Raw genomic sequence first — 25,152 nt, forward strand, 5'->3', positions numbered from 1 at the left:
GAGCCAGCAGACTTTGATTAAATCTAGTTGCCTGTGTTGACTCAGTTTAGTTTGGTTTGCTTTGAAGTGCAGCTTTCTTTCTCAGAGTTAGCCAGACCAAGGTGAGGGCCCAGTTGAGCAGAGACCAGTGGCAAAAGTCTTTCACCCAACACTTACCAGTCTGTTTACTCCAGGAACCACCCCCTGGTTGCACCGTTTCCAGTGGTCGCTCTAGAATGAGTGGTTCTCCACAAGGCTCCTCCGTATGGCCAGTCCATACACTTGCCAGGGAGGTATCCCCAGTCAGCCTGCAGTGGAATCACCCGGAGCGTTTGCACAAGCGAGATTCCTAGCCCCAAGTCCAGTCCTGTAAATCATGCCAACAGGACCCAGGAAGTTTGCGTTCTATCACGGACCTCAGATCATGGTGATCCGACACTAAACCACTGCTGTAGATGGTACCCTCTCGACATACTTCATCTCCTAGGCCTCCTTATTCCTTCTCTCGCTGCCGCCTTAGTTCATATGCTCAGCGTGGCTACTTACAGTAGCCTCTTAATTGGTCTCCTGGTTATCCTCTTTACTATAATCAATATACACGAAAAAAAAATTCAGATCTGATAGTGTCAGGTCCTTCATAACATCCTACGGTAGGTGCCTATTTCCTAGAGGATAACTTAGTCTCTTTACTAAGACAAGTGGGGCTCTCGCCACCCTTGTCTCCTGCCTCCCCCACTCAGATGCTGCTTGTAGGCGGAAGCTTTTGCGGTTCTCTGAACACACTCGGCCGTGCCACAGCCCCAGGCCTCTGCTCGCGTTCTAGCATCTCACTGGAATGACCTCCCCTCACCCTACCCCTGGCGCTCTGGCAAATACCTACTCATCTTTAACATAAGAGCTGATGAAGACCTCTTCCACGATGACTTACCTAATACTCCCAACTTTGCGGCACCTGCTACCTCCCTCCCATCTGTATTAACTTTGACGACAGCACTTGTGACACTCCACTGCAGAATTTGTTGACACGTCTATCACTCCCTTGAAGGCGCAGCCCCTATCCTACTACTCTTGGTACCCGGAGTCAGAACGTATTCCTGCTTTCTAGAGTAAATGAATGAACCCATGAACTGTACGACAGGGAGCCTCAATTTATTCCCAAGCTAAATTTGCAGCTTGAAAGTTGGCTGGGTCATCTTTCAGTGATACGTATCTTGGGGGTTTTTTCGTGTTTAGAAGATCACACAAAAAATGAAGCAACTTGGAGTTTCCCGTACGCGAGCGGGTTCAATCCAGTTTGACTAATACATACTAAAACTAGAGAAAGCCCACAAAATGCTCCTTCCCTCCAGGATAGGAAGATTAAAAAAAAAAAAAAAAAAAGACACAGAGAGGGAGAATCAACGAGTGTCTTTGTTATATAAATCTCAGGGTACGTTGGGTAAATGAGCAATCTATGTGGCAAATGTAACTGATCTTTCTGGAGAGTTATTTGATTTAATTGGTTGATTTAATTTCCCAGCAAATGAAATCTGAAAATACTATCCCTGAGAATACTTGCTTGCTACAAATCCCTTCTCTTATCTAAACCTCATTTATTTCAGTCAATTTCCCATCATTCCTTCTCTTGGTCTACAATGTGATGTCGTTATTTCCCAGTTTTCACTCAAGGTTACAGTTCAAGGATCAAACATAAAAAGTTGAAGACTTTCAATGCCACCGTCCAAGATAATTTCAGAGTCAGTTGCCCTCAAAGTCACATGGGTTGCAGGTGGGAATGTAAAATGGAACAGCCACTTTGGAAGACAGGGTGGCAGTTTCTTCAGATGTTAAATGGAAACTCACTATATGACTTTCATCAATTTCACTGCTGGGGATTTGCCCAAGGAGAAATGAATTCCGTGTCCACATAAAGACGTATGCATGAATGTTCCCAGGAGCGTTTATGAATAGCCAAAAAGTGCAAACAACCCGAATGTCCATGAACTGGTGGATAGACAAAATGGGATGTGTCCATACAATGAGCTACTATTCGACAAACGATTCAGAGAAATGGAATGCTAGTGCATTCTCCCACACAGATGAACCTCAGAAACATGCTAAGTGAGAGCAGACAGACGCAAAAGTACTCATCAGGTACGATTCCATTTATATGAAATGTCTAGGAAGGGTAATTTATAGGTACAGTAATCAGAGTAGTGGTTGCCTGGGATGGGGGGTGGGGATAGGAGCAGACACTGACTGCAGACAGGCTTGAGGCAATTTTGGGAAGTGATTGAAATGTTTTAAACTGGATTGCGGTGATAGTTGCCCAATTCTATACATTTACAAGTCACCATTGAATTGTACAGTTATAATGGGTGAATGCTAGGATGTGTAAATTACACCTCAAGAGACCTATGAAAATGGTTGACGTTGGCATTCTGTTACCTTCATATATTTATATAAGTGATATTACAGGTTTAAAAATCTTTCCCAGGTAACTTTTTTTTTTTTTAAGTGTTTAATCACAGAATCTAGATTTTAAGTTGGTTTCTTTCCTCTTGCACAAACCCCGGCGACTCTTCACCTTTATACCGGTGGAGACATATCCCGAGTGTACAAACTTTGTTCTCCTTCCAACTAATTAAGCTCTGGTGACATCAGCTGTATTTGCAGTGCCCCTGATTCAGGCCACGATACTGATTAAATTCCCGAGTGATTAGAAATGCAAATTACCAGGCTTGCTTCAGCGACAGGCATTGCTGCCTGACTCTAGAACAGTAGAGGAAATACAGTCTACCTCATCTCAGGTAATGGGATGCTTTTGAGTCTGACCTGAGTCTAATGGGAAGATAATATTAACTATGAATGATTAGGACTTACCTATTTCACATGGGGCAGTGCTCCATTTATAGAGGCCGCATGATTCTAGGTGGCTCTTACCGTGTGGTCGCATTGAGAAGTAACAGTGGGATAAAACAACCCGAGTTTTGAGGGTTGGGTGGAACCGAGTTCAAATTCTGCCTCTGGCACTGGCCAGTCGTGTGATCTTTGGCTAATTAATCTCTCTGAGCCTGTATATCTTCATCTGTAATAGGGGATTGGGTTCTCTCTTCCAAAAGATTTGAGAGCTGATTTAATACGATCAGTTAGGTCTCTGGGCCTAGCATACAGGAGGCATATCATAAATGGAATCTACTCGTGGGATAGCTCAGAGAAAGTGGGGTATCTTGACTCTTCACTCATTTGACAAATACTAAGCGCTCACCATTCGCTTATTCCTTTAATCTGGCAAATATTTACGATGCCCAACGTGCTATATATTCCTGGTGGCATTCTTAGTGTGTAGGATACCTCAATGAATTTAAAAAGACAAAAACCCAGGGCGCCTGGGTGGCTTAGTTGGTAGAGCGTCCGACTTCAGCTCAGGTCATGATCTTGCGGTTCACAAGTTCGAGCCCCGCATCGGGCTCTGTGCTGACAGCTCAGAGCCTGGAGCTTGCTTCCGATTCTGTGTCTCCCTCTCTCTCTCTGCCCCTCCCCAGCCCGTGTGCTGTCTCTCTATCTCTCGAAAATAAATAAAAACATTTAAAACATTAAATAAAAATTTAAAAACAAATCTGTACCATAGCAAAGCTAACTTAGAAAATACCTATGAACATAATAAATAACCAGATTTTTATGATATGCTACAAAGAGGAATGTCCAGAGGGGGATCTAGAATGATGAGGTTGGTGGGGGGGAGGGATGGGCTGCAATTTAGGGTGATGAGGGCAGGGCTCACTAAGTAGGTAAACAATGAGCAAAGCCTCGGAGGAGATGTGGGGAGCTCACATCGTGCCGCAGATATCTGGAGAAGAGCCTGCTGGGCCCGGTAAACAGCCAGTACAGAGGTCCCCAGGCGGAATGTACCAGCACCTTCAAGAAGTGCCAGGAGGCTAGGTACCACGCTGGACACTAGCTATACAATGGTAAGTGTAACAGCCAGAACTGAGTTCAAATCCTGCCCCCGCCACCTACCAGCTCTGTAATCGGTGGCTAATGATTTAATTCCTCTGAGCTTCTGCCTCTCCGTTCATAAAGTGAGATCCGAATAGCTCTCTCAAAGGATTATCGGTCCCAAAGGATTGGAACATTTACGCCAGTCGTCTCTGCAGCCAGAATTTGTAGACCGTGCTCCAGGAGAAGAGGAACTGTTTGGTTTCTGTCTGGTTCTGATCCATTTGGTTGCATCGGGCATCCTTCGGCTCCAGCGCGGTTGGCGGGGCGGCCAGGGGATGGGACTGGCCGCGGTAGAAGGGCCATTTGGAGACGCAGAAAGGGATGAGAAAGATAAGCTTTAATTTACTCACTCGGCCAATAGATACGGGGCTTCCGCTTCGTGGGGAAGTAAATTTACCCGCGGAGGGTAAATGTGGCAAGGAGTTTTCAATACTGGGATGGCCATACATTTTATACGTATACAAGCGTGTCTGTGTATCTTAGAATCAACTGCGCAGAAAGGTGACTCAGGTGGTTAGGCGACTTTTATCAGAGACATCTGGCGAATGTGGGTTGTGAGCTGGAGGTTGACAGCTTCAACATTAGCCCCGCCCCTTATTATTGTTTTTTTTAATGTTTATTTTTGAGGGACAGAGACAGAGTGCAAGTGAGGGAGGGGCAGAGAGAGAGAGGGAGACACAGAATCCGAAGCAGGCTCCGGGCTCCGAGCTGTCGGCGCAGAGCCCGATGCGGGGCTCGAACTCACCGACCGTGAGATCATGACCTGAGCTCAAGTCGGACGCTTAACTGACTGAGCCACCCAGGTGCCCCCCTCACCCCCCGCTTTTTAAAAATATTTATTTATTTTTGAGAGAGAGAAAATGAGCGAGCACGGGGGAGGGGCAGAGAGAGAGGGGGACACAGAAGCTGAAGCAGGCTCCAGGTTCCACAGAGCCCGACACAGGGCTCGAACCCACGAACCGTGATATCGTGACCTGAGCCAAAGTCAGATGCTTGACCGACTGAGCCACCCAGGCGCCCCGACATTCGTCCTCTTGAATGTGTCTCTCGTAGTCTCTGGTGTTTTGAAAAGCATATTGGATTCTGAGTCAGAAGACCTTGTTTTCACAGCCTCCCCTTTACCTTTTAGCTGCATGGCTTGGGCTGGTCATTGAGCTTTATTTATTTATTTTTTTCATTGATATAATGGAAATAAAACCTCTGCATCGCTGGCCGCCCAAATGTCAGAGGTCCAGTGAGGAAATGGATTTGGAATCATCTGATAAACCATAAAACTGAACACAAGATGGGGCAAGGTGCAGGGCGTTGCTAAAGAAAAGAGGCCGATGGGGACTGGGGAGTGGTCAGTTATCTGTTGCGGGAAAGCACGGTTTTGGCATTTCTCCACAGAGTAGACATTTGGTGCTAATTTATGCACATTAGTTAATTTTGTGCTGCTGGGTGCTCAGACGGGGCTCCCTGGTGGGTGTGCCATCCATGACAGAATGGAGAAAACCATGTGGCTGAGTACTGTGATCCTTCCAGGGACGGGACTGAAGGAGACAGGCGCTGGAGAGGCACCGGCTTGGCTGACGGTTTCAGTAAGTCCTCTGATTGAGGACACCCTGTGGCGTCCTAGGAAGTGGGATGAATAGAGAAAAACCTACCCCACCCCCCCCCCCCAAAAAAAAAACCCCACAAACCTGTCAGGTTCATTTTCAACCCAGCTTTCTAATCCTCTGGGTTTTGCATTCCAGGCATGTAGGAATACAGTCGCTCATGGTGACTGGTGGTAGTGTGCCCTTCTTTCCAAGCTCCGAAACCATCTGGGGTAGCTGTGAGTGAGAAGGGAAAAGTGGCATCCTTTTCAGTAGGAGAGAAACACTTTCAAGAGTCAAACTTTAGGCACGCTCTGGGAGGCAGGAGAATTATTCAGGAGAAAGGCAGCCAGGTGCTCCGTACGATCATGTGTCCGATTGTCGCGGAAACGGAGGGTGGCTGGCAGAGAGCCGTTGAACCTGAAGAATCATTGAACCTCCTCGTGGACGTGATTCAGGTAAACCAGAGATTCCCCTGCATCCCTGGGCCCGCTCTCCGTCCTGTCAGGGGCTCGTAAAGAGGAGCAGGGGTTTTGCATCTTTCTCTGCCTTCCGCCGCTCATCCCAGGGCTTGGGCTCCACAGTGGATCCAGACATGTGCTTGGATGGAATGGGGGCACTGGTCTGGTCCTGTCCACACACAGAGGCTGGCTAGGGAAGGAGTGCAGTCCCTGAGTTCTCTGTGGGTGCTTAACCTCAGTGTTCCGTAGTCTTTGATGTCTCAGGAAGATTTTCGTTTAATTCGGAGATAAAAATAGTTTTCTTCTTTGGTGCCCATTCATTAAAAAAACAAAAGAATATATATATACACACGTTGTGTATATACGTGTATATATATATACATGTGTATATGTATGTGTGTGTGTGTATATATATAGAGAGAGAGCGCATGAGTGAGCACCAGCAGGCGAGGGGCAGAGAGGAGGGACAGAATCCCAAGCAGGCTCCACACCATCCGTGCAGAGGCTGATGCGAAGCTTGAACTCACAAACCGTGAGATCATGACATGAGCCAAGACCAAGAGTCGGATGTTTTAACAGACTGCACCACTCAGGCACCTCCCCCACCTCCCCTGTTCATTCTGAATGTGTTTGTTACACCAACAGTGGGCTAGGAATGGACCAGAACCGGCAGGCAGAGCTTCCCGGGGGCGCTAAGGCAGGCCTGCAGAGGCTGGGGTAGTTTACAGGGATTTCCCAAGATGGTGGTGAGTTTCGCAGAGTGGTAAAATATGGAAAAGCAATTTTGGTAGCATTTAGACATCTTCAGTTCTATTTGAACACTCACTGTATGGCTTCATCCATAATCTTCCGGACTCCTGTAATGACTTTTTGAGTGCCTGAAAGTCTTTGAATAGTCTCTACCACCTGCGTATACTGGGGCAGCTACGAACAATCCACTTCCCAGATTTACCTGTTACAATGTACTGGTATCTTAAAAAAAAAAGAAAAAAGTCCTAGAATTAGTTCAATTACATTTTAGCCTTGATTTGTTGGCCATCAGTGATATTCTCTGCATTGCCTGCAGTGTAAAATGTTAGGCTTTTTTTTTTTTTAATTTGATTTGCTCGTATATTTTATATTTTTTCTAATGACATAGGAAGCATCTGTGATTTTAATCTTTACATCTTAAAAATCAGGTATTAGGTGTTATTTACTAGAAAGTGATTTATTTTACCGGCAGGTGTTTTAAAAAGCCCATATTTAATACCTTCCATAACATTTTATCATTTTAAACATAATTAACGACTTTTAATTAATTTTCTCACTAAGTCTCAAATAGAGCCTCCTGAATTCTTTCCACCTTATCCCCCCCCCCCATTCAACTGCCATAATTTACTGTGTGTGTCATGACGTGAAAAAGGGCGACCACAGCTGTAAATGATCCTTGTTGCAATTTTTTTTGTCCAGTTTTTCAGACGGGATATAAGTGGCAGGCATGTTAATCTTGGGTGGAAGGAATCTGTTAGAAGAATCCAAGATGTTGCTATTTTCATTTTTACAGTTCCATTTGCTACGTGAAATAAAGAGGGCAAGTTAAATTCGAGGATGTCTCACAGTGATGGACACCGTCTGACGAGACTGGATGTGTTTCCACAGATTCTTGCCTTGCCAGCTGGATCTCCTTGCTTCTTCCAGGAGAGAAAAGGTTGAAAGAGCCAACGGGAACTGAGAAGGTAAATGTCACCGCATCCAGCCTGCCACCATAGGAAATTAAACATGGATCTAACAGATTTCAAAGTGTCATAGTCATACAGTTCATGCAACTCATTAAGCCGCATTTCAATGAAAAGTAAGTGATAACCCTCCTATTTAAAAATAATTGAGCAAGTGTTTCCATATTGAACTGAGGCACTTCATTTCTGTTGAATAATACACCTAATATGGGAGTAAAGGCACGAAATGGATCTGAAACTGACCTTAGATTACTCTTCCAGCATGCTAGAAGTGTGTGCAAGGTGTACCCCCTTTTCTTCTTGGAGGGTCGGGGCGAGAGGTCAGGGCTGGGAAAGCGTACCTGCAACTTTGAATGCCCTCGCCCCTCCCAGGGCACAGGGATGGGGACAAGGCGTGAAGTCTGCGGTCTCAGGAGTGAGACAAGGTTGGGGTTACACTTACACGAAAACATGATTTGTCGTTTGTCTAAAATTCTAATTTAATTGGGCGTTCTGTTTGCAACTGGCAACGCTGCTTGGGAGGAAGTTGCACAGAGAGGGATCTGGGAGAACATTAGCAAGCAGAAAAGAAGGAGTCTACGAAGTGGTGGGTGAATATTAGGGTGGGGTGGGGGGGAGGTAACATCATTTCTATGTGGTGCCCTTGGAATGAGGTTTGCACAGGACTTCTGAGGACACCACAGGGGCAAGGTGCTGGTCAGCGAGGCCATCCGGTGAGATCAGTGTGGATTCTTGAAGACCAGAAATTAACCCAGAGAAGGAAGATGGTGGGAGTTGAGGAAGGGTTTTCCAGGCAGAGCAGAACATGTCCAAAGGCAAACAGGGATGAAACAGACCAGGATCCACTTCCATGAAGCCCTCCTGGTCCCACCCAAGGGCAATTCATCCCTCCTTGCTCTGTGCCTTCCTGGACCTTGATTGGAGCCTGATCCCCCTCTCTCTTCTCCTTTCCGTTGTTGAGATACCTGTGATGTGGGTCCCATCAAATTGCAGGCATGGGACAGACCCCAGACTCATGCTGAGCCATGCAGCCAACAGCGGACCTAGTTGAACAGACCCCACTTTTTCAGAAGATTGAAAACAAACACATGGGGGCGCCTGGGTGGCTCAGTCGGTTGAGCGGCCGACTTCGGCTCAGGTCATGATCTCGCGGTCTGCGAGTTCGAGCCCTGCGTCGGGCTCCGTGCTGACAGCTCCGAGCCTGGAGCCTGCTTCGGATTCTGTGTCTCCCTCTCTCTCTGCCCCTCCCCCGCTCATGTTCTGTCTCTCTCTCTCTGTCAAAAATAAATAAACATCAAAAAAAAAAAAAAAGAAAGAAAAGAAAACAAACACATCAAATGTTTCCACAGTTTTTCCAGCAAGACAAAATCTGCATGTATGTATAGGTACTTAAGTAAACACAGAGAACTGATTTATACATCGGACCATAAGTATCTAGGATTGTTTCCCCACAAGAGAAGTAACACCATGAAAGTAAACCAAAAGGGAAAAAATAAGTCCAATTTGTTAAATTCTCTAAGATTTATCCTCAAGCCAACCCACACTGCGTAAGTGTGTGAAGTGAATTCTCTCCTGCACGACTCAGCAGTCTATTGCCTTCGAATATTATCTTTTGGAGGAGAGGTTGTCCTGTGTCTTGTGTGTGATTCTTTTATCCCCGTGCTTATGGTCCTCGCCTGCTTAAAGTTCTTCAACTTACGGCTCTGTGTACGTAGATAAGTAGGACCATGCTTTCTGCCCTTCAGGGCGCAGAAGCTGGGGAGGCTGGGGTGTACGTGGAAAGGAAACTTTCTGGCTGCCCTCTTCCCAGGACTGATTCAGAGGCGTGCTCGCCCAGAGATAAGAACATCAAAAGGTGGCTTCTCTGAGTAGCTTTGAGATGTAAATAAACTTCCCTTTTGTTTAAAAAAAAAAAAATGCTCCTTTCCAGGGTCACCTGGGTGGCTCAGTTAAGTGTCTGACTCTTGATTTCTACTCAGGTCAGGATCTCATGGTTCATGGGTTCCAGCCCCACACTGGGCTCAGTGCTTGAGACTCTTTCTCTCTCCCTCTCTCTGCCCCTCCCCCCTCAAAAGAAATAAACTTAAAAAAAAAAATGCTGCTTTCCAGAGCTTTACCAGCCGGAATAAGTGGTTGTGATTGTGGTTGTCGTTGTTTTTCATTTTGTTGGTGGGGGCGGGGCGGGGGGAGGCTATTTGGGGAATTCTACTTTGCAGAGCAGCTAAGAGTTCTGAGTGGTTGGAACCTTTCAACTCTAGGAGTGTTCATCTTGTCCCTGAAGTGAATATCGGACGTTGTTTTTCTCTTTCCTTTTCTTTGCGCATTTCCTCAAAGTGCTGGCCGCCCAAGGATTTGACCTAGACTTCTGAGGACCTACCTTGGCTTTACTTTACCTGCGAAATGCCCGTATCTGGCTCTACGCTCCGTCTGGGAAATTTGCCTTTTTCAGCACCTTGCAGAGAGCCTGGTCTCCTTTGCCGTTCTTGGCCCTGGTGCCTCTCTTCCGGGGGCAGAAGGAATAAAATACCAGGCTTTCCTGCGGGCCCCACCGACGGTAGGTTTCTGCTCTCCTGCGCCACCTGCTGTCACCAGCTCCAAGTGCAGCCTTCCCGGTCTCCAGCCCCAGGCCCCCCACGGGAGCCGGAGCCAAAATCTCAGCCCAAGCTGACGTTACTTAGGCTGCCAGATTTCTGTCCTGGTCTTATCTGTGCTGCCTCCACTGGCTCGCTAGATCAGAATCCCAAATGTCCCCACATGACTTGCCTCGAGTCACGCAGACCCTGAGCTCCTTGGCCAGAAAGGAGGGAGCCTGCCAGTTCTGGGGGTTGGCGACTAGCCCCTCCAGCAGGTCAGTGGAGGCCAGCCTCTGCCCCCGCAGTGAAAATGCAAATGAATTTTTTTTTTTCCTCAGTGTCAATATACACATGGCACTTATCCTTTAATGGGCTCTCTCCAGCATGTCCCCAGCATGCTCCCTGATTGGGCCACTAGTTTTTTCACCAGCTGCTCAGGACTTTGAAACTTTGTTTGTGTTTTAAGCACTCCGAACTTTTCCATGTTTTCAAAACTTCATCACATTCTAACCGAGGGACCCCAAAGCAAGTAGGGTGCTGCTTTGCATTAGCTAAATTAAGTGACCCCACTATTTCCTCTTCTAGGTTGAAAATCTCTCAATGCAGGATGTAGGTATTCGTCTATTTTCCATCATACAGAGCCTGACATATAGTAGGTGCTTCCCGAAAACTTGCAGAAAGTCCTTTTCTGTTGGTCTATTAAAAGTAAAACCTGTCGGGTCTGAGATTCTGAGCGCTCATTCCTGATGTAAGCCTGGAAAAAATGAAACTGACCCGGTAGAAAGAAATGATGAGTGATAACAGTGATTTCTACTATTATTGTGATAAGAATGAGGACGTAAGCCATTGTGGTCTCATGAGGTTAGAAAAAGTAGCAAGACGGGGCACCTGGGTGGGCTTAGTCAGCTCAGGCCATGATCTTAATGGCTCATGAGTTCGAGTCCCGCGTCGGGCTCTGGGCTGACTGTGCAGGGCCTGCTTGGAATTTTCTCTCTCCGCCCCACCCCTGCTCTCCCGAGCTCACTCTCTTTCTCTCAAAATAAATAAATGAACGTAAAAACAAAAAAGAAAAAAAGGTAGTAAGGCATGTGCGCAGTTGGGTCGGAGATTGAACTTCCTGACAGCAAAGTTTGCAGGACATTTGGATAAAAATACAAATGAGGGTTTATCCCAGCAACTAGGCTAAAGAGGGAGACACATCCATTTGGTTAAGTAAACACATATTGAACTCTTACGTTGTGCCAGCAGCATGCTGGAAGCCGGGGTTAAGCTGTGCTTCTCTGAGCACAGAGAAGACTGAGACAGATAGATGATTTCAATGCCATTTCTTCAATGCCGAGAGAGATGTGTACCTGGGGTGTTGTGGGTGTGTGATGAAGGGACACTAACTGCAACTCTGCAGCCAGGGAAGGCTTCCTGGAAGAAGTAGTGTTTATACTGAGTTTTACCACCAGGTGGGAGATGTCTAGGGGAATGAATGCAGTTAGTGCATTCCAGGAAAGGCGGGCAGCTAAATTAACTGATGTAGAAACATCTTTAGATCATAGAAGATCCTTCCTGTCGTTCCGAGTCGAGTCCTCTGGGAAATGCTGTTGTCCCGTGGAAATGCCTTACAATCCTGGTGGCCAAAGGGGGCTCCGTTCTCTGTCCCATGTTGGACTCGTCACCTCATTGGGACAGCCTCTCGTGGATTTAGGAGGGAAAAGGTAAAGGAAGGAATCTCATTGCCCTCTGCAGTCAAGGGTCATGATCCTTCAAGCAGCCTCTCTGCCCCATCGTTCAGGGCACCACAGAGCTGGCATGCCCGTGACCCGTCACATCTGGCGCATCTGAGGACTGCCCGCAAAGCCATGCCATCCAGGAGGCTGCCCGGAGGAAGGCTAGGGCTGGAGCCTGACTGTTGGGTCAGAGAAAAGAAACAGACAGCCACCTAGAAACTCTCACAGCAGCTGCTTGTTGAATGCTGAAAGATTATAGCACCAGGCCCCATTGTACAGATGGGAAGACTGAGGCTGACGAGTGTGGAGCCACCTCCCAGGTCCTGGGAGTAACGGGCAGCTACTGTATACTTATGTAGCTTCTTGTTTCTTATGACAGCGCTGCAGCTAGGACCTCTGGGTGGGAACCCGGGAGAGGCATTTTTTTCCCAAGAAAGGAGTGCTTTTGGAAACGGCAGGCCAGTGCGTAATGGCCTGTATCCACCGGCTACCCTCCCTGCTTATCACGCTGGCATCGTGGGGTGGGGGTTCCCAGCCTCCGCCAGGGAGGTCATTCAGTCCCAGCCATGCCAGCTGGTGTCCTCGAGGCCCCGGACCCCCACCAGAGAAAGGAATCTGAGGGCAAACAAAGAGTGCCGCCTCCGTGGCTGCGGACCTGAGCCCTCCACGCGCACTTGCCCGAGGCGGGCCCCCGTGGGGCTGGTGCCAGGCTCTGTGCCCTTCTCCACCCCTTCCTGAGCCCCCCGGCTCATCTGCTTGCTTTCCGAACTGCAGCCATCCTGAATGGGTCTTTGTGTGCGCCCCAGGAGCTGGCTCCGAAGAGCCCTGCGAAATGCTGGACAGAGACGTCTCCTTTGGATCCAGGCACGGCTGGGCGCGGTGCCCGTCTCGTGGGAGGCGGCCTTTCTTGTGCCGCCCTGTTGCTCCCTATCTGGGAGCGAGCCGCGACCTGGATGAACGGGAGAAACGTTCCGCACCCTTGCCCAGAGGGGTCATCGGCAGGGCCGTGGGGATGGCCTTGGTCTCCTCCCCTGAGCCGTCTTTCCCACGGTCCCCCCTTGCCACTGCGCCCCCAGAGATGACTAGTACCAAAGAGACCGTTAAATGGCCACTCCTTATGTGCCAGGCATTGTGCTAAGGGTTGCATCCCATTCCGTCAAAGCTTCCCAGCAATCCTGCGAGCTACCTGGTCTTACCAGCCCCATTTTACAGGTGAGAAAACCGAGCTTGGAGCCGCTAAGCAACCTGCACTGGAAATTCTGGACGCAGATTGGGTGGCTCTCTGCCCCGGCTCCCTCCTTCTGGCTCTCAAGGCGTCTCTCCCAGACATGGGTGTCCTAGGGCCACTTCACGCCTGGCTCCCTGGGGAATCACCACGCTCCGGAGTGCTGGCCGCCTCGGGGGGCCCACGGGGAGGCAACGTCTGGTTCTGGCAAAATGCAGACAGCCGCTTGGCCTTCCAAAGTCATTCTGTTTACACTGTTCCCCTTTGTGCCTTTTTTTTTTTTTTTTAATTTAAATCAAGAGTAACGTTGTGTTTGATAAGAGAAGAAACTAGGGATGTGTAAGGAAAAGCTTAGGCTACAATCCCATATGGGAACTTTTGCTCAAGGACCCTTCCCTCCCCCCCCAGGAAATAACGTGGTATTGCGCGGCAAATGCTGGATGAGGGCTGGGGCAGAGGATTCCTTCCGGGGGGGCTCGTGGCCCCGGTTCGGTGACTGACTGCACTGCTCTGGGCTCGTGTCTCTCCTGCTGGACACGAGGGGATAGAATGAACTCCAGGTACCTGACTCTGCAGCAGTCTGTGCAGGTTGAAGAGGAGGCACGGATCCTGCTTTCATTTTTTTCTCAGTAGAAAGAACCGGTGGTAAGGAAAGCATCTGTATTCGCCTACCTGGCCTCCCTTAGCTTGAGAGGTGTGACCTATATAGCATTCTTAGGGAGCCAAGCCCGGTGACCCTTTTGGGGGACAGAAATGTTAATCATGACCTTTAGAACAGCTCTGTTACTGGGGCGCCTGGGTGGCTCAGTCGGTCAAGTGTCTGACTTTGGCTCAGGTCATGATCTCGCAGTTCGTGAGTTCGAGCCCCGCATCGGGCTCTGTGCTGATAGAGCCCAGAGCCTGCTTTGGATTCTCTGTCCCCCTCTCTCTCTGGCCCTCCCCCACCCACGCTCTCTCTCTCTCTTGCTCTCTCTCTCTCTTTCTCTCTCTGTCTCTCTCTCTCTCTCTCTCTCTCTCAAAAATAAACATTAAAAAAATTTTTTTAATAATAAAAATTAAAAAAAAAAGAACAGCTCTGTTACCTAAGCCAAATGGCCAACTGGGAGGGGCTGTATTTCTGTTTGCAAAGAGGCTATGAGCAATCAGTGGTAAAACAAGCAAAAAACAACTAGAGAAATGCAGGTTAGATCTATTTTTATTTTTAAAAAAATTTTTATATTTATTTTTGAGAGCAAGAGAGACAGAGCATGAGTGGAGGAGGAGCAGAGAGAGAGACACACACACAGAATCCGAAGCAGGCTCCAGGCTCTGAGCTGTCAGCACAGAGCCCGACGCAGGGCTCAAACTCACAGACCGTGAGATCATGACCCGAGCCGAAGTCGGCCGCTTAACCGACTGAGCCACCCAGGCGCCCCCAGGTTAGATTTTAAGAACCTCCCACTCGGGCAATGTGTTGGGGGTAATCAGGCAAATTATAAGTTGTCCTCCAGAATTTGTTTGCTTGCTTCCTGTTTTCTTTTATCTTTCTTTTCGTTTTAAAAATGAGTTCGGTCTTGACCTCCCTAAGCTATAATGACTATAGTCCATACATCTTCTGAGGATTGGGGAATGATTATTGTAGGCTGTCTATGAAGGGAGTTTCCTTTATGTTGATCATCGACACGTGAGAAGAAACTCTAGAATTGGGATCCTCAGAAGTGTGTGTGATATGTATGGGGTGTTCCGCCCCTCGCTGTGAAGAGGTAACGCCCACCGGTAGCCATGGTCGCGTCAAGCCTCAGAAATGGCAATATTGTAATGATGGGTAACATGACCCATTTTTCTGTGCCTCATTCTCCAAGTTGCTTTCTTTAGTCTTCACGCACTGCTCTGGTATCTGCCCTATTTCCGTGGGCACGTTCCTCCGTTAAACCGTTGCTATCCTCATGGATTATTAGTAGAGTCTAATTGTGATGATATATGATAAATACTTGTTCTGAGTAATGGAAGCATAAGGACAGCAGAGGGATACCCCTCACAATCAAGGATAATAGCCTGTAGATGATTAAGGGCCTAAGATGCTGGGTGTTACACGCACAAAAGTCACAAACATCTGTTCGCTTACCTTTCAGCTCCTTCCCCATTTCCTATGTTGCCCTTCTTTGGTGTTTTCCTTGGGAGTCACTCGTTCCTTTTTTTTTTTGCTTCGCTGGTCTCGTTTCCGTGAGTGGAACTCGCTATTAAAACAACAGTTGAAGATAGCACATTCGAGAACCTGAGGGATAATTCAGGAAAGATGTCAGAAAGGGCTTCCTCACTGGGACAAAGAGCATAAAGAGGAGAGAAACCCATTTGGATAGTGCATGTATAGTTCACCTCCAGTGTCTGGGCTCCATGAAGTGGGAGCGGTTTTCTGGGTCTCGGGCCTTTACTTACGGAGTGACGTGTGAGTCGCTGGAGAACTTAATCTTTGTGGACAAAGCTGTCCGTTTATTTGTTGGACTTTGATCGGGAGGCGATGCAAAAGCCCCGTGTTTGGGCAGAGACCAGTAGGCAAGAGACTTTCATCAAGAGTTTTGGAACAGAAGAGGGGCGTCAGGAAGACTCAACTGAGAGTCACATGTGAAATGGATTACATGTGGGGAGACAGGATTCCTGGGAAACCAATGGGAAGAGGTAGCAAAAGCCAGACAGAGAAAAAGGACAGTTGCAGCGGGAAGAAAAGAAAGGGATTAATGCAAGAAGACATGGAGAATGAGTGGTCAGAGCTTGGCGGCTCAGCAGCTGCGAGGGAGGGCTTGGCCAAAGGAAGGATGAACTGTGACACAGTCACTAGCTGATGTCCCCAGGGAGCCGCTGGGCACTTGTCCAATGGCCAGTGGGAGTAAGTGGACTTTCTACACTTTCCTTGCCGAGGAAAAAAGAGGGATCAGCAGTGGCTTGTTGTTAGCTGTGCAGACTTATCCCCATAACCTATCATTATGGGTGGAATACGGCCTTGACAGAGGGTGAGGCAAGGTCAGAAATAGGGCGTTGGACATAGGTCTGCATTTCCATGACGGGGGATGCCATTGTGTGGGTCCCATTGCCACTGCTCTGCCTCCACTCTTAACGGTGATGCTAGCTAATGCTTGGCTTGCTTTTTGAAGAGTTATTGGGGCTCTCTACACACAGAAATGGGGAGAATTCCACAAAGCATTGGGCGGGGAAAAATTGAGCAGAGAATACCACGGCAACATCCCGTGCAAACAACAGTATTGGGTAGCTTGCGGTGTTTTAAATTCTTCCCACCCTCGGTTTCTTGTCACCCATTTCCCTGCATCCAGGGCCCTGCTACCGGATTTCCTTGGCTTTTTCACAGTGAAATGGGGAATGACTTACAATTAAGTTCTTTGTTCGTTGCTGTTGTGCCGCCTGAAGACAGTAGGCCTTGGGAGGTGCAGTGAAAATGGCGTCTTGTTGGCCTTCACAGTTAAAGACTGTGGCATGGGACCCGTGGGCTTGTCACACTGGCATCTCCCTGTGGGCCTCTCAGATAACCTGGCAGCACATTCTTTTATGCTGACTTCAGGGCAAGAAAGAATATTCTTTGGATGAGCAAAACCCACATGACTAAAGCTCTTACTTTAACAGAAAGGCCGGGGAGAGGGTGCCTCTTTCTGTGACCCATGTTGGTCTCTGGCCAAGGACCTATGAAATCCCCTGAAGATGAACAGCTCATGAGGGTCCAGCTGTCTTCTTAATTAAAGAAACCACACTCTCCTCATACCCCCTTTGGTTTTCCACATCGAAAGCTGCTTTTAGCCCAAGATGGCCTTTCTTTCCTGGGTCGAAAATGCTCGTATCTACTCTTCATTAGTTGATATAGGAAAACTAAGCATCCCTGTAGTTGGGTCAGGGAAACTTCAGTTTGTAAAATCTCCTCCAGAGCATGGGGATGTGGTTATTTCCAACTGCTGGTCCCCAGGGGGGCCGGAAACTGCCGGAGAGCTTCTGGGTGAAGCAGGGCTGGGGATCCCAGGGACGTTCACTCCTTGGAGGGTGCCAGCCAGCATTAACACTCGTGCTCACAATGCCAGGCTTTTTGAGAAGGGCACTGAAGCCAGCTTAGGTTCCTAGAATGTATTTATCCATCTGCAACTGAGATTTGCCCTCCTGATTCCTTTGTCTTCCGAATTAAAAATGGCAGGCTTGACCTCAGAACCCTTTGGTTTCTCTCTGGGTAAGGAAGTTCGGTACTGAATGCCTGCTCTAGGTATCTCTGGACACATGTGGGTCATCTTGGCCCGTGCGAACCCTTCAGATTTTCCAACTTGACATGCTCCCCTTAAGATATCCCTCAATGTCCTCCTCTTCGCTAGGGATACTTAGGGAATGTTACGCATTCTGATGTTAGCATAATAGAAAATAAACCAGGAGGTGAACTTATTGAAAAGTCATCATGTAACAGTTTCCAAATCAGAAACACCAACCCCAACAACCACAACTTTGGGGCAATTCCCGGTGGAATGGGATTACAAAAATGTAATTGCAATGTCGTGAGAAGGTATTGACACAAATTGTTTTGCCCGCTTGAGGTCCCATGGGGCCTACACTGAAACCTTGTCTAGCCCTTCCTCAAGAGAGTCTTCAAGGGAGCTGACCCTGAGCCCATCTTGCCCATTTTAAATAGCATGCGACCCTATCGAGCGAGTAAAACCAAAGGGCAAATTGGTTGTGCCTCGTCCTCTCTTTGGTAAAAGCATCCCATGCCTACTCCGCCTTAAAAGCGGAACGTGCCCTTTTTGTGTGCAGACTGTACAAAGTGGGCCCCCTGCCCTTTCCAGGGAGGGAATGTAAGCAGATCCCTGAAGAAACCACTTGGCTCAGCAATGTTAGGGCTTGTTGTAATTGGCCTGGCCTAAAAGAACTCAGCACACTGTACGTGTGCCAAGGAAATGCAGATGCTTCCCTGAAACAGACGTTTAGGGTGGATGAGAAGAGCTGGGCTCATCTGTGAACCCAAGTAGAAGAGCAAGATGGACAAGAAAGTTCAGGAAATCAGAGAGGCTCCTTAGGGACCGTTTTTTCACTTAGCCACGGGTGGTGGCCACACCAACTGAACTGGTCAGATAGGGCAGGGCAAGCGTGATCTGGAGGGAAAGATCTTGAGTAACAGGCTTTCTCCTTCCATCATGAGCCTGTTTTTCCTGAGGGGCAGGGCCAGTCTTCTTGCCCAGGCTGGCTCCCCACCAGTAATACCAGTGGTCCCCACCTGGGCTCAGCATCGACAACCCTCCTCTGGACCCTGGGGAGTTGACTGGGGATACTTCCTACGGACTGATTACTCCTGATTCCCTATTCTCACACCCCTTTTCTATAAAAAATGGTTAAAAACTGGGAACCCAGTCTTGTATGTTATTTTTCTCCACAGCGCTCTAGAATTCTCTGCAGTCATTTTTACACTTGGCTGCCCTCTCCTCCTTCCTCATTATTTGTGTGCTCCATGAGGGCTCGCCTGCTAGTCCTGACTATATTCCTAGGGCTTACCACAGTCGTCAGCCCATAGGACTTACTAAATAAAGGCCTGTTAATTGACTAATAATAATTCAGCTTACCGTGGGACGTTTCATAGCATGATTCTTTAGTACCATTTTGATTTCTATTTCTGTGGCATAGCTGAGCATATAGAAGGTGATGAGTCAACACTGGATGGATTCGGATTTTTCTGATGAATTAACAATCCTCTCCAGCCGGGAAGGTGCTGAGCTCCGAAGCTAGGAAGGAATGAGCCAGTTAGGAATGGAGAAACTAACTCCTGTGATGAGTCCAGCTTCCTTTCTGCCTCTGTCCACTCACATCTTTCGATGCCTAGGGTCTTCCTTTGCCCTCATCGTTTACCCCCATCTCTTACCATCTCTTGAGACCCCTAGATGGTCTTGGAAACAGCCCAGAGGCCTTGAACTCCCTAGAGGCTCTCTCTTCACTTCTTCCTACTTCTGAATTTCCCTTAGTGATCTCACGTTTCTCCCTTTCCCTCCATCACTAAGCTTTGTGTCTTTTCCCTTGTCCACTTAATGCCCTCTGTCCCCTCTACTGAATCAGAGACCCGTTCTTTAACACACCGTTTCTTTCGTTTGCCACCCTCGCCGGGTTTCTACTCGCTTTTACCGCCCTGCCGCGGGGTCGCACCATGCAAACAATTCAAGCACCAGCCACCTGCCAGCACCTCAGAGCTCCATACCGTTTCCTCCTCACCGACCATCTTTACCTTGTTCATTCCTCCTGCCCCTGTTCCTCCACCTCCCTGACATGCACCGGAAGGCTTGCACGCCCATGCAAAAGGTAGTGTCACACACAATTTCACCTGCACTTTCACCGCTAATGTGTCCGAATGCCTGGCCCGACGAGAGGTGGTATTTTGAAAGTTGACTATAATTCTGACTTTATAAAATCCTGATTCAGTTTAGGTCCTTGCTTCCTCCTACAGGTGTCACTTTTCTTTTCCTTTGTTTCCCCTTCTTGCTGATGCATCTTGTGTGTGTACGTTTTGCTTCCTTCTCCATTAGAATGGCCTGTGACGGAATTAGCTTTGGAGCTCGGCATTCGGCATTCGGACAGAGATCGGGCCATGCTCAATTGACTCACCTGAATTCAGAGAGGAGGGGTGGGAGTATTCAACAAGACAGCTTCTAAACATCTCTTTTTAAAACCCGAGATCCTCCTTAAACGGAACAGAGTGGAGGAGTTTTACCTTTTCCTTTGTGTTGTCCGCGATGCCAAAGGGCATTTAAACGGTCCACTTAATTAAATACCGGAATTACCTGAGAGAGTAAAATAAACAATCGTGTTCGAGGGTAAGAGAGGAAAAGGCAGCAGGCACACTTTGGGCTTAGGTGATCTTTGATGAGCATATTAGACCATGAAATCCCTCAATGGGAGCTGAATGCTCTGTGTGAAGGGTTCATGTGATTCTCCATCCAACGTCTCCTTTTGGGCCTCGTGTTGTTCATAGGCCCCATAGAGGGATCCCGAAGGGTGATTTCATTCCAGTAGGTCTGTGTGCATGGGCGTCTCTCCTTGACCGAAAGAACTTCCGATGACAGAGCCCTCCTAGCCTTCTGCAGACGGGAAGTGGTCTTTCCAATTTTGGGTTGAGCTAGCAGAATATTTTTCTTCTAGTGAATAAAATAGCATTCTCTCTGAAGCTGCTTCCCATTGGTTCCAATCTATTCCCTGATGCTCGGCAGAGCAAAATCCCATCCCTTTTCTATCTGAGAGTCCTTTGGGTATTTGAAGACAGTCATTATTTTCTATATGGAGTTTCATCTGCATCTGCCCGAATGCTTCCAGGGTTCCGAATTCCTCGGGACATGATTTCCGGTCCCTTCTATTCCTGGGTTGCTCTCTTTTTAGCGTATTGCATTGTGTCTAGTGTGGGGTCAGAATGGGATGCTCTGCCCAGCCCAGAGAGGAGCAAGTGTTTCACCCCAATCCATCGTCCTGTTTGTTCTCCAGCACCTGACGCAGCATCCTTCACGTGCTAAACCCCCTGATACTTCTTCTGGAGCAGACTGTCCGGACTCGTATTCTAGCCTTCGCAGCATCCCTGTTACCAAAGATCCTCAGTTTTAGACCGATCTGCGTGAAAGAGATTTTTGTTTGTTTGCTTTTGCAGCTTGAATTCTCCAAATCCTTACTGCTGTTTTATACTTGACCCGAGTTTATATACCAAAGTTTAAGTGTCTTTAGGGCCGGTTGCCTTTTCCATATTTAGCCCAGAGCCCAATATAGGTCTGAGAGATATTTCTTGAATCTGTGGTCGGGAACCATGTCGTGAATCAACTTATCATCATCATTTTGGTGACACATAGCTCCTTTGGCCTAGGGTGTCTGTTCTGTCTTTACACCTGTAGTGTCTGTATTGCTTATGGATGGAGAGCCCATGAAGAAGCTATGTTTTTTATTTATTTTTTATTTTTTTTAATGTTTACTTATTTTTTTTAACGTTTTATTTATTTTTGAGACACGGAGAGACAGAGCATGAACAGGGGAGGGTCAGAGAGAGGGAGACACAGAATCTGAAACAGGCTCCAGGCTCTGAGCTGTCAGCAGAGAGCCTGACGCGGGGCTCGAACTCACGGACCGCGAGGTCATGACCTGAGCCGAAGGCAGCCGCTTAACCGACTGAGCCGCCCAGGCGCCCCTAATGTTTACTTATTTTTGAGAGACAGAGACAGCTCAGGCAGGGGAGGAGAGAGAGAGAGGGAGACAGAATCAGAAGCAGGCTCCAGTCTCCGAGCTGTCAGCACAGAGCCCGACATGGGGTTTGAACCCACAAACTGTGAGATCATGACCTGAGCCAAAGTCGGGCCCTCAACCGACTGAGCCACCCAGGTGCCCCTGGTTTTTTTTTTTTTTTTAATTATTTTATTATTATTTTATTTGTAAAGTTTATTTATTTTGAGAGGGAGGGAGCTGCATGCTTATGAGCGGGGGAGGGGCAGAAGTGGAGGGAGAGAGAGAATCTTAAGCAGGTTCCAGGCTCCGTGTGGAGCCCGACATGGGGCTCAATCTCACGACTGTAGGATCATAACCTGAGCTGAAATTAAGAGTCAGGCGTTTAACCAACTGAGCCACCCAGGCGCCCCCATGAAGCTATGGTTTTTAATACATGGAGTTTTCTGATTTTATCCCAAGCTCGGTCTTCTGTGTGACTTAGTACAGAGCTGCTACCGACATCAGGGAGATCGTAGAGTTTAACAGAGGTCCGTGGGAACTGGCTTGAGATTTGCTTTACTGAAACCGACAGGAGACGTTTTATGTTGACCCCTTGGCCAGAGTTCCCTTGCCGGGACTGCCAAAAGGGTCGCTGAGGCGATGTGCTATGGCGAGAAGAGCTCTAGGCTTAAATAGATTTAGGTTTGCTCCTTGTCTCTGCCACTTACTCCACGGTCATTTAACCACTCTGACGTCAGTTTCTTCATCTACGAAATGGAGATAACCTAACTTCACAACCAAGGTCTCAGAACTGGTATGGCAATGAAATGAGATAATGTATCACCGCACATGTGGGGAACTCTGGCCAAGGCACGGTTGTCATTCTGCGAAGTTTCTTTATTCAGTCACTGTCGGTTCTGGGAAATAAAGAGCATCCCAACAGACCATTGGTTGTTTCCCCTGCGTTCGACATAGTGATGAATTCTCTCCTGCAGGCTCCGTCTGGGACTCTCTATCTGTGTCATACCCAGCACACTGTCCTCACGGCTTGGGTGGGGGGGGGGGTTGTCAATCAATACAACTTAATGGTTCAGCTCATTGCCCTGCACTGAGGAAGGTCAGTGTCTTTTCTCCAGAGACAGAGCATGGTCTAGACACGTGGGACAGGAGGCAGTCAGGAAACGCGGGGCCTTCACCGCCCTGGTGGTTTTTCTAGTGCACGGGACGCCTTCCTTCCTCAGTTGCACGAGCCTCTCGATTCCACTCGCAGAAAGAGTAAATGCTTTTGATTTCCCACCTGCCTGCCCGGGTAAGGGAGAATGAATGAGACTCTATCGCTCTGGAGAAAGATACTGTTTGGACACATCGTCTGTTTCCATCAGGGTGGGGAGCAGTAGTAAATTGCCAGGGCTCCGAAGGGCCCTGTGCCCACGCTGGCCAGAGTCCAGGAGACTGGACCTTCCTCTCCTTACTCAGACGGCAGAGACCACGCCTGTCTCTGCGGAACAGCCCAGTGTGAATGTCCGACTGTATGATGCATTTGTGCCAGTGAGCGACCTGGGCACGAGGCGGAGGCAGACGGTTGCCGATCGCCACTTCCCATACAGAGCGTAGGCTGTGCAAGCCCCGTGACTCATGCCACACTCACCTGGACTCGGAGACCTCCAGGCACGGAGGGCTCCGTCTCCCCAGAACCTTCCCCTGATTAATTGTGGAGGGTCTCAGCCCGGCACGTCCCGCAGAGGCCGTCCTTCGCCCGCTGTGGCTGGCGTCGGACTCCACACCCCTGGGGTGCGAGCGCTGGGCTCCCTGGCCCTCCTCCCACGGAGGCACGGTCCCAGCCGGGTCCTGCCTGCCATGCCCCTCATCTCCCACAAGGGGGAGCCCCCGGAGGGCAGTGGAATTTGGGAAGCTGAAGTTTTCTCCTCCTGTCCTCCGATTTTCGCGCTTGACCCAACTGTGAGGTTTCTTTGTTGCAATGTTGGGGTCTGAGATAACACTTCTGGAGGCTGCAGCCGGGAACCACAGCTGATGCCATCTTTTCTTGTCTGTTGTTAATGACCTAGCATTATAAGCTAAGGAGGAAAAGTAACAAAGAGCTTGAAGACTTTCATGGCTCCCAGGCCCTGGACAGAGGCCGGCGGTCTCAGACACACAGAACCAAGGAGGGGCCTGTGACGGCACAGCCCAGGTAGGTGTCCGGGAGAGGACGACGGAGGGGCTCCTGGGGGTGAGGGGCACGGAGCCCTTGATGGTGGGAGGGTAGATGGAGTAGACACGGGGTGTCAGGGGAGATTAAGGGTGTGGGGGGGAAGGCAGCACAGAGAGACCGAGGAAGGGCAGAGGGAGGAACCCCCAAAAGGGTGCAAAAGAACAAAAACGCTTGTAGGATGTGATGCAAAAGGCTGACTGCGGGGCCGGGGCCGGAGAAGGGAGGGTTTGTGAACTGACTCAGAGGCTTAAACTAGTTTGAAGTTGGTTCCAACTCTGCCGCCCAGAAACTTCACAGGACTTCAGAGGCCGGGAGTCTGAAAGCCAACGCTCAGCAGCACAAGAAGATTCAAAGTGAGTAGGTGTGCCTGAAGGTCCAGCTAATCGGTCTGGTTGTGTGTCAGATAGCCATACCCACTCCGGACTTGGGACTCCCTAAACTGGAAGGAATTCTGGTCGGCCGGCCTTCTCAGGTTCTCTCTGCTCCGAACCCATGTCTCAGACTTTCCCCCTCTCCTCTCCAGTCTCCTGCAGTTGCTGTCGGTAACGGACCAGGAGTCAGAAGTGCGCACTGTGCAGCTTAGGGAGATTAGCTGAAGCAAGGAGACGTCAGAATCCCCCTTTTCTTTGTCTATAACAGGGAGATAATAATATATTACTAATGAGCCTTATAGGATTTTTCTGAGGATTGAATAAGTAAGATAATGTGAACAAATGTTCCTAATAGATTATAATTGCTAGTTAAATAAAAGATGGCATTAATAATAATTAATCAGTTAATATACCCTTACGATGCTCAGCGGGGCATGTTCCTGCCAAGCTTTGGAGGGACATGTGTGTTTACTATTTGTGGGAAAATTTCAGTACATAACCCCCAATTTCCCTATCACTTTTTAGAGTAACCTCTTTGGCAGATAAGTGGGGAACTCTGTGTTCTTTCCCTTTTAGCCACCTTCCCATGTTCTCTTTTCTGGCCTCGGCTACACGTTTCTAGTTCTGAAACATGCAGATAGTGATTGATGGTGTCTGCTTCCCTCTCTGGAAGAGCGATTCGTCTGTGTCCTCAACACTACTGCTCGAGTAAATGTCACAACGTGTCTCAGGCACATGATCAGACTACACTTGGAAGAAGCAAATAAGAAGGCTGTGTTTATAATCCCATCACCATATTCCCTGCCTGCAGTGTTCTTTCCAGACTACGTGTTACTTATTCATTAAAATGTCTCTGATGGGAAATTGGGTTCTGCACTCTGGGGCAGGCTGTTTCTGTTGACCTTTGAAGGCTGTAGTTGGCTTTGATACCTGTGGGCGCATTTGCCCTTTCCTTGGGTTCCTGAGGCAGTGTGCTGTATGGGGAAGGCAGTGTAGACTATGGGCAAATCCCTTGATTTCATTGAGCCTTCTCTTTCCATCGTCAAATGGAGCTGTTATTACGTTTTCTTCCTGCATCCAGATGTAGATGTGAGGCACTCATGAGATTATACTTGAGCTCACCGAAAGTTTGTAACTCTCTACAGAGTCATAGAATTGTAAG

The sequence above is a fragment of the Acinonyx jubatus genome, chromosome D1, assembly GCF_027475565.1.
Source record: "Acinonyx jubatus isolate Ajub_Pintada_27869175 chromosome D1, VMU_Ajub_asm_v1.0, whole genome shotgun sequence".
Taxonomy (NCBI): domain Eukaryota; kingdom Metazoa; phylum Chordata; class Mammalia; order Carnivora; family Felidae; genus Acinonyx; species Acinonyx jubatus.